Raw genomic sequence first — 9286 nt, 5'->3', positions numbered from 1 at the left:
CTTCAAATTACAATTATTTTTTTGTTGATAAAATTAATTTATTTTGTCCCTACCATCAAACCACCCCCAACCAACCCCCAACCCCCCCCGAAAATAAATAAATTTTAAAGCTTGTTTTTATATTCAATTTTTTTACCCCACCCTCACCCCTACCCCCACCCCCTCCCAAAAAAATATTAAAAATTATTTTTAAAAGATATTTCTAATTTCAATTTTTTATTTTTTACCCCCACCCACTACCTTCGCCCCCCCCCCCCCCCCAAATCAACCCCTCTATCAGTCCCCAACCCCCTTCAAAAAGAAAAAAATTTAAGTTTGTTTTTAAAAAATATTTTCAACTTCAAATTTTTATTTTTTCATCCCGATCCTTGATCACCCAGCCCCCTCTCCGGTCACCCCCCCACCCCCAAAAAAAAAATTGAGTTTGTTTTTAAAAAATATTTACAAATTCAGAATTTCATTTTCACCCTACCCTCGACCCCCACCCACCCACCCCTAACCCCCCCTGCACCCACCTCCTACCCAGCCCCACCCACCCCCACTACCCCCACCCCACAAAAAATTTAAGTTTGTTTTTTAAAAAATATTTTTAATTTCAAAATTTCATTTTTTCATCCCTAGAACCCCCACCCACCCACCCCCTACCAGCCCCCCACTCCCCCTCCCCAAAAAAAATAAAAAATTCAAGTTTGTTTTTAAGAAATATTTTCAATTTCAAAATTTCATATTTTCACCCCCAGCCTCAACCCCCACCCACCCACGCCCTACAACCCCCCCCCCCCCACCCCCAAAAAATAATTTTAAGTTTGTTTTTCAAAAATATTTTCAACTTCAAAATTTCAATTTTTCACCCCTACCCTCGACCCCCCCCCTTCACCCACTCCCTACCACCCCCACCCCCCAAAAAAAATTTAAGTTTGTTTTTAAAAACTATTTTCAATTTCAAAAATTATTTTTTACTCTAGTAAAAATAAAAGATATTTCTCAAAAATATTTTTCATTCATAAATCAAACACTAAAAATCTTTTCCAGAAAATATTTTCTACTCACCAACCAAAAATGAGAAAATATGTCAAAAATCAACTTGTTTTCCAGGAAAACATTTTCTAGGAAAACATGTTCCTTCATACCAAACACACCCTAAAAGGGATCATTTTTTTCTTTTTACCTCTAAGGAAATTTTAAACGGATTTCTTGACTAATTAAAGGCCCAAACCAATCATATTTTCATGTCTTAATCCAACATTCTCTTCTCTCTCAAATCCCAAGGCAAAACCCTAAAGAAAAATCAAAGTAGAAAACTTTCATTCAAGATTCTTTCAATCTTTTTCAAGATTCTTCTTCAAGGTAAGTTCCTCTCCAAGAATTCCATTCTTTCCAACTCAAATTTCTCTATACAGTTATGAATCACTAATAAAAATTATAATTCTTGGTCATAGATATTTCAAGAAACTAATTCAAGAATCTCAAGAAAGGTTTTCTTGATTGTTCTCCTTCAAGCTAAGGTTTCAAGGCTTCTAATCAAGTTCTGCAAGGCTATCATAGTGTTGTACTAGTTCGTCCTCACGCCCTACATCTACTTTCAAATAAGTAAAAGAGTAATCTAGAGTTCTATCCCTACATTTGAGTATTCTTGAGATGAGTTGATTTTGAGTTCTTGAGTTCCTAATTCTTTTTGAAATTCTATTCCTAATTATTAAATTGCTATATGTTATACATTAAGATTCTTGAGTTGATTTGTTCACGTCTATATTCCAGCATGAACTTTATGAATTGAGTATTCTTGAGATGAGTAGTATCGTTGAGTTCTGAGTATTTGAGTTTTCTATGTTGAGATCCTTGAGTTGATTTGATCATGTCTATATTTCAGCATGAACCCTATTTTGAATTATAAATTTTGAGAATCTTTTAAAGCCAGATTTGTATTTTAAACTGAGTTTTTTAGGAAGTTTGAGAAAGAGTACAAAGGAACTAAGTATTTCCCAAATGTTTCAGTTTTACATGAAGAAAGAGAGTATTATTTTGAGAAGAGAAACTTTGATTTTTAAACAAGTTCATGAGTTCAGAGATATTTCAGAGAAGTTAACTCTTTTAAGAGAATAGTTTGAGCAATTATCTCAAACTAGAAAAAGAGTATGTTTCATACATTTGAGCATGAGTACATATATTATTGGGAGTAATATTGATCACTGATATGGAGATGAGTTCAAACAACTCAAAATCTTTATAAACCATGTCTTGCCAACATGGGTACATAGTCATACTTTTTAGATGAATCTTTATTGTTTAGTGGATCCGCTTAGTTGAGGTGTACTATATTCCGACACGATTTAGGACAGTTTTGATAGCGTGGGTGAGACGTTGTATCATCATGTAGCTCACAGTGATTGTTGTCGCATTAGAGAATCTCCCAAATAGAGTTAAAAGTGTATTTTATTATATCACTTAATATGTTGAGTTTAGAGATGAGTACGTAATTTTGTAAAGTTTTAATGATTTCACTTCATTATTTCTTTACATTCAGTTGAGCATATATTTATATCTATTGCAGTTCTTTCATTCAGTTATTTGTCATTCAGCTATATTACATACTCGTACATTCAATATATTGATGTCATTCGATCTGCATCTCTTAATGATGCAGATACAAGTTCTTAGGATCCTCAATAAGAGTCTGTTGGGATCACTTTATCCGTTCGTCAGATTTTGAGTAAGACCTCCTATCTTCCGGAGGACTCTAGTTTTATGAGTTGTTAGTAGTAGTTCTTTTGAGGAGTCATGAGTCTTGTCCCAACACTCATCTTTTAGTAGAGGCTTCACAGATAGAGAGTTTTGGATAGTCTTTCAGTTTCAGATGTTTTATTTAAAATTTATGTTTCATACTCAGTATATTCAAGGAGTTTTGAGATTTATTACACTATTGATTTAGCATTTCTTTTAGTTTGATGCTTGTGTATCCATGAGTTAGTCTTCCACTTGTAGTCAGCCAAGATGAGAGTTCGATTGGAGGCCATCAATGGTTCTCGAGTGTCGATCACGTCCAGAGTGTAGGCTCGGGTCGTGACAACTATTCTCTAACGCCACACATATTTGTCTTTTGTCATTCACTTTTACTTGTTTTTAATGTTCACTTTGCACATTCTTTAAGAACTTAAGAACAAATGATTTGAAAAATGATATAGAATGAATAATTAGTGTTAACCGTAATAATATAAAAATAAATTGTATTTCTCTTGATAATGCTAAAGTGAACAACTAAAAGAAAAATATTTTAAAATGAATAGTTAATACTAAAAGTAAAATAAAATTTATTTTCATCTTTCTCTTGATATGATAAAAATAGATAAATACAAATGCAACTTTATTTTTAATATAATAAATAAATAAAGTTAATTCCTTAAAAATAAACGGAGCTAAAAATGTGACATGACATTTTTAAAAAAAAACCCCTTTTTTTAGTAATATGAAAAAAGTAATAATTTTTTAATTGGATAATGACTTAAAAGAGTTAAGCAATTTATTGTAAAAAAAAAAAAAGGAATAAGGTGACATGTCTCTCATAAAGAGAGAGAAAAATGTTTTCATTGTGTCAAATATAATTTGAATAAATTAGGAATAGTTAAGCGATATTATAGTCCTAAAAGAAACAAAAATGATATTTTTAGGCAAATTTTCAAACATGAATGACTATCTAGAAAAATTGCCTCTAAATTTTTCATAATAAAAGGTATACAAAATAATGTATCTTTAATGTGGTTTTGTGAAAGAAATATTAGTAAGAATATATAATTACCAAGGTTGGAGTTTCATTACGGAGGAAACTCATCTTGGGCCAACTTAGGTAAACATTAAAAATCTTAAATAAATTACGTAATGTAACTTTATGAGTTGCAGTTTAATTATCATGCTTTCCATTTAAACTGATTTAAACATTATCAATATATTTGGTAGGGGTGTTCAAAACCGAACCGAATCAAATCGCAAACCAAGCCAAATCGAGAAAAAAATTCGACTAGTGGTTGGTTTGACTTGGTTTGGTATTGAAAAAAAAAAACCCGACTATTTTTGGATTGGTTTGGTTTTAACTAAAAAAAAAAGAACACGAGACCAAACCAACCTGATATTATATATATAATTTTAAATTTATTATTTTATACATAAAAATATTTACTTTGATATAATTTTTAAATATTTCTTATACTTTTTCATAGTTCTTATCTTTTAATATATTATTTCAAGTTTGAAACTTAGAATTCTGAATGGTTCAATAAAGATTATAGTTCACAGATATTGGCAATTATAATAAAGCTTAAAATCAAAATCAAATTAATATTAATGCAAAAAGAAAATCAATTCAACACTAAGAATGACAATAATATTGAATATTTGTTCTTTGATTTTACATTGGTTTAGACAATTCAAATACATAATCTAATTTTAATTTCCTTCAATATTTAGTCATGTAACTCATACTTATTAAACTTATTTTAGCATGATTTAGTACTTTTAAATTATGATCATTTTCTTTATGACTTGTTAATTTGCAATATTTGTTTTACGCGATTTCATTATTATTATATTTTTGTTGGATATTTTAGTGTCATTACTCATATCATATTTTGTGTTATTTTCTTAAGAAACACCTTAGATAGTTGTATTTTGGTAGAACTAAAGAAATATTTGAAGTACAAGTAAATTATATGTTTGTATGAATACTTTACCGGAAAAATCCAAAAATCCAAAAAACCCGAAAAATTCAAAAAAACCAGAGTTTTATTGGTTTGGTTTGGTTTATAGATTTAAAAATCCGACACAAATGGTTTGGTTTGATATTTGAAAAACTCGAACCAACCCGGTCATGTACAATCCTAATACTTGGCATTAAAAAAATAAACTAAATTATACATAAGTTAGTAATAAACATACTAATTTCCTCTCTAAATTAAAGTTTTCCTTCTGCTCCAAATTACAAAGTTGAGCAATATTTACCCCTATTCCCTAATTTATGTAATGTAATATAATAATTTGTGGACATATTTTTTATGAGGAATTTATTTGAATTCTCTATATAATCATTTTCTAAATAAAGATGGAATCCATATTTTAGATGGTGAAGAAATAAATAATATTAATCATCTCGTGTTAAGATATAAATATAGTATCTTATATATGGGTATTCAAATTAAGATATATTAATTTTAATAAATACAATCTCCCTTAACACTATTAAAGATGTCAATAAATATAATGTAAAAGCTTACCATGCAAGTGTATCTTCCTTCTTGTTGTTTTTCCTTATTTATGTTTAGTTGGTCATAAATCATAATGGAAGTAAATAATTTATGTTTAGAACAAATCTTAAACCCTAATTAAGTAAGCAATAGGAATATTTAGCTACTTTATGCATCCATGGAGCATCAACCTCCTCAACCGGTAATGATTTGTTATTTTTCTCCATCAGATTATTTCCACAATTTTATTTATTGCTTTGATGTAGGAAAATTGTTCTTTTTGCAGGATTGTATAATAAAAATAGAGGCCATCGGTTGTTGTGAAAATTGTGCCAAAAAAGTGAGAAAAAAAATTGTTCGACTGGAAGGTATGTACTTCTACCCTTGATACGGAGTTTTAGAAAATAATAATTTCTATCGTTGTGTATCTCTTGCTTGTCTAATATCTAATGAATTTTTGTGTACAAATGATTTTATTTTACATACCTAATTGACTTTTGAATAATATTAAGGGATCCAGTAGTACAACTCATTTTACCACTTTCAATAGAAAAACAACTGTTTGGGGTGCTTTCTTATTGTCCCTTTTTTTCCTTACTGTGTCGGTGGGAGAAGTTAATCTCAAGTTGAAAATAAAATTTGAGATTTTGAATATAACCTAAGGCCTAAGGGACTTGTCCCATCGGCTGGATCAGTAACATTTTTATTTACCCTTTAGGAGGGCTCAACCTCTCGATCTACAGATTGATTATGGATGTACTCAACCATTTAAATAAGTTTTGTCCATTATATTTAGTTTTAAATACTGAGTAACATTATTTTCTCAATATCTAGATAATTATTTATTTCTATTATCTCCATTGTTTCAATTTTTAAGTGAACATTTTTTAGTATGTTTTTCAAGAAGAATGTCACTTTTTATATTTTGTAATTGTATAGTAATTCTTTAGCTTGAACATACCACATGTTACGTTTAACACAACGAGATTTAAAGATATTTTGACACATTTTACACATTTTTAAGATTACATAATGAATTTATTTTTTTTAATTTTAAACTTTGTGATCAGTCAAACTAAAACACATAAAATTAAATTTAAAAAAGTAAAAAATTAAAAGTCAAATAAAATAATTATTTAAGCATTTGATTCCACAAAATATGAATCGTAAGGTGATGGTTGGTGGTGGTTAGTAAGGGTGGTATTGTGGTAGAAGTGGTGGAATTGATGGATAGCTATAACAGTAGAGGTGGTGACTATGATAGTTGAGGTGATTGGTGATAGTACCTAATGGTGTTGGTGGTGGGTGGTAGAGGTGGTGAGCAGTAATAGTGATTGACAATGATGATAATTGTGATGGTGAAACTTATCGGTATCTTAATATATGACTAGTAGGGATGGCTCACAGAGTAGGTGAATGTAATGGTAGAGGTATTTGGTAGTTATGTTGATGGTTGTAATGGTAAAAGGTAATGGTGATTGTGGTGAAAAAGAGTGATGACAACTGTTGCTGGGGTGGTGATAGTTAGCAATGATGGTAGTGCTTATTTGACAATTGTGATTGTGGATAGAGTAGTGATGGAGAGATAGATAGTCTACATAGTAGTGCGTGCAGAGTCAAAATTTTCAATAGGTGCAACCAAATACCGTAAATGACATGGAAAGTAGAAAATATTTGATAAAATATCATTAGCTTTCGTCTTCAATAAAATTCATTTTTTCATATGGATGTAGTTTGTTAACTCATATTTTGTTTTGTTGATAGGTGTGGATTCAGTTGAGATAGATAGAGAAAAGAGATGGGTATATATAGGAGGGGATGTAGAACCTCAGTTACTCGTTGACTACCTTACTCAGCGAACAGTGAAACCTAACAGTGTAAAACTTATATACTATTGTTCCAAGGAAGCAACAACTCATCATGCGAAGAACCAAACTCCAATGGAGAATAATAGTCATGTCAAGGAAACTTATTGTCATATGCCTAGTGATGATCATGCCAAGAATAACGAAAAAAGAGAAGGGGAAAACTACAACAAACATCATACAAGGGGAGACTACGATCCAAATCATTATGCACCACGTAAAGATTGGGTCCATAAACCTGAAAATTACGTAGCACAGCCACAAAAACAAGATCAATATCATACATCTTCTGAATGCAGGAATCCATCTTGTGATTTTCATGCTTGGAAGAGACAAGGTAGCACTAGTCGTTTTGATTTTGACATGCGTTCTACTAGTGCGCGGTGGTTGAGAGAGGCGCCACCACTTTTTTATGGATACAATGAGCCTATTATGCGGCCACCGGGACAATTTCCTTATATATGATGTGAGTGTTGTTAGAAAAATGATGAGGTCTTTTCAATAACTTATATGTAGTCATGGATAGTAGTAGTTCGTTGCTGATAGGACTTGAGAGTTGGAAAAATGTTTAGTGTTAGCTAGTGTGCTACCAAGTGAAAATGTTACACATTACTGCAACACCTCCATTTGAATTTGGCTTTCTATTGTTATATCTTCACATATACATTAAGATTAAAAAAAAAAAAGATTTGCTTTTGCTTTCAATTAGTTTTACTTACTATATGTTTGAGATTTATTATTAATGTCAAATTTTGCAGTAAATAGTGTAGTAATAATACTGCAATTTCACCTTCACACACATTGGAAGGGAGGGAGTATATTCTAAAGAGATGAACAATTAGTTAAAGAATTTTTCATCTTTATATTTTGGACTATATCACAATCATATACTGAATTTGGTGCAAGTTCTTGAATTACATCACAAATAGCGGTCATACCTCAACAGTGATTAATCCATTCCTAAAGCACATGTAAAATTGATACTAATATCCAGAACAGCTCTGCCACCTTCTTGTGAAGGAAAATCTAATGGTAGTTGTTCAGTGCAAGACAAGTAGGCTGTGTAAATCAAGTAAAGATGTTATGTGCTTGCTTTCGATAAAATGATCTGCTACACCACTATGTGTGGCGCCAAAGTTAACCTTCCTTCCACAGATCACAACCACCCTTTACCCCAACAGCACTTCCAAGGCGGCTAAAATCACTGGGCTACAACACCTTATTATGTCAAGCTAAGGGTGTACAGAATATGTTATTTAATCACTTTGTATATCATTTTACTTATATATATGCTATTATTTTTCGATGAATTGGACACCCTTACTATAACATAGCTACGCCCCTGGATCTCACATTTCAGGTCATGAAGTACAATACTGAACGAGTGAATCTTTTCTGATACATATGGAATAGACCTGTCCATGATTTATATGCAGTCATCTTTTTGAAACACCTGACCTATCCATGACTAAAAATCTGAATGATATAGACAGACTAAGCTTGAATGTGTTACAAAGGGGACATTCAGGCTTCTCATTATATTGCAGGAATGTGTGAAGTGGATTAAAATTTTTGTGGATTAAGCTCAACCCGCCCCACCCTATTGTCATCCTTAAATTTTTTGAGAGAATTGCACTCTCCCATCAGTACCAATAATCGAGTACTTGCATTCTCCCACCCGTACAACACCAGATTACTGGGCACGCAAATGGGAAGAAATCTTAACTGGTCAAAAATTGATTTAATATTATTGGAAAGGCCAAGATAACAATACGAGGTAAAAAAGAATTACCTCATTCTGGTAAGCTACAACGACTCTTGTACCTGAAGAAGAACAACTTTAAGATTTCAGAAAGATAATATTTAGTTACGTAATGAAGCTAAGCACAGAAAGGGTAATAAGAGAGACCGACAAGCTTCATAGACTAAGGAGACGTACTGGTCATCTTTCTCGGCTACCCTCATAATCTCCAGCTGCGCCGCCAGCGGACCAATCCCATGGTTCAGAATTTAGATAGGGTATTGGTCGACAAGTTCAATGTTAGATCATTTGCTTAACTTACATCGTAGTTCAATTTGAATTTGAACTAAACGATAAATGATGAGCTAGCATATAATTGTTGCCCACTCATCTATATATATCAGTCATCAACCAATTTCTATTTGGTCTTGATCAGATTGAGAATGATA

Source organism: Solanum verrucosum, unplaced genomic scaffold (assembly GCF_900185275.1).
Source record: "Solanum verrucosum unplaced genomic scaffold, falcon-dt-bn FXZP01000133.1, whole genome shotgun sequence".
NCBI classification, from domain to species: domain Eukaryota; kingdom Viridiplantae; phylum Streptophyta; class Magnoliopsida; order Solanales; family Solanaceae; genus Solanum; species Solanum verrucosum.
This window is presented reverse-complemented; position numbering follows the sequence as displayed.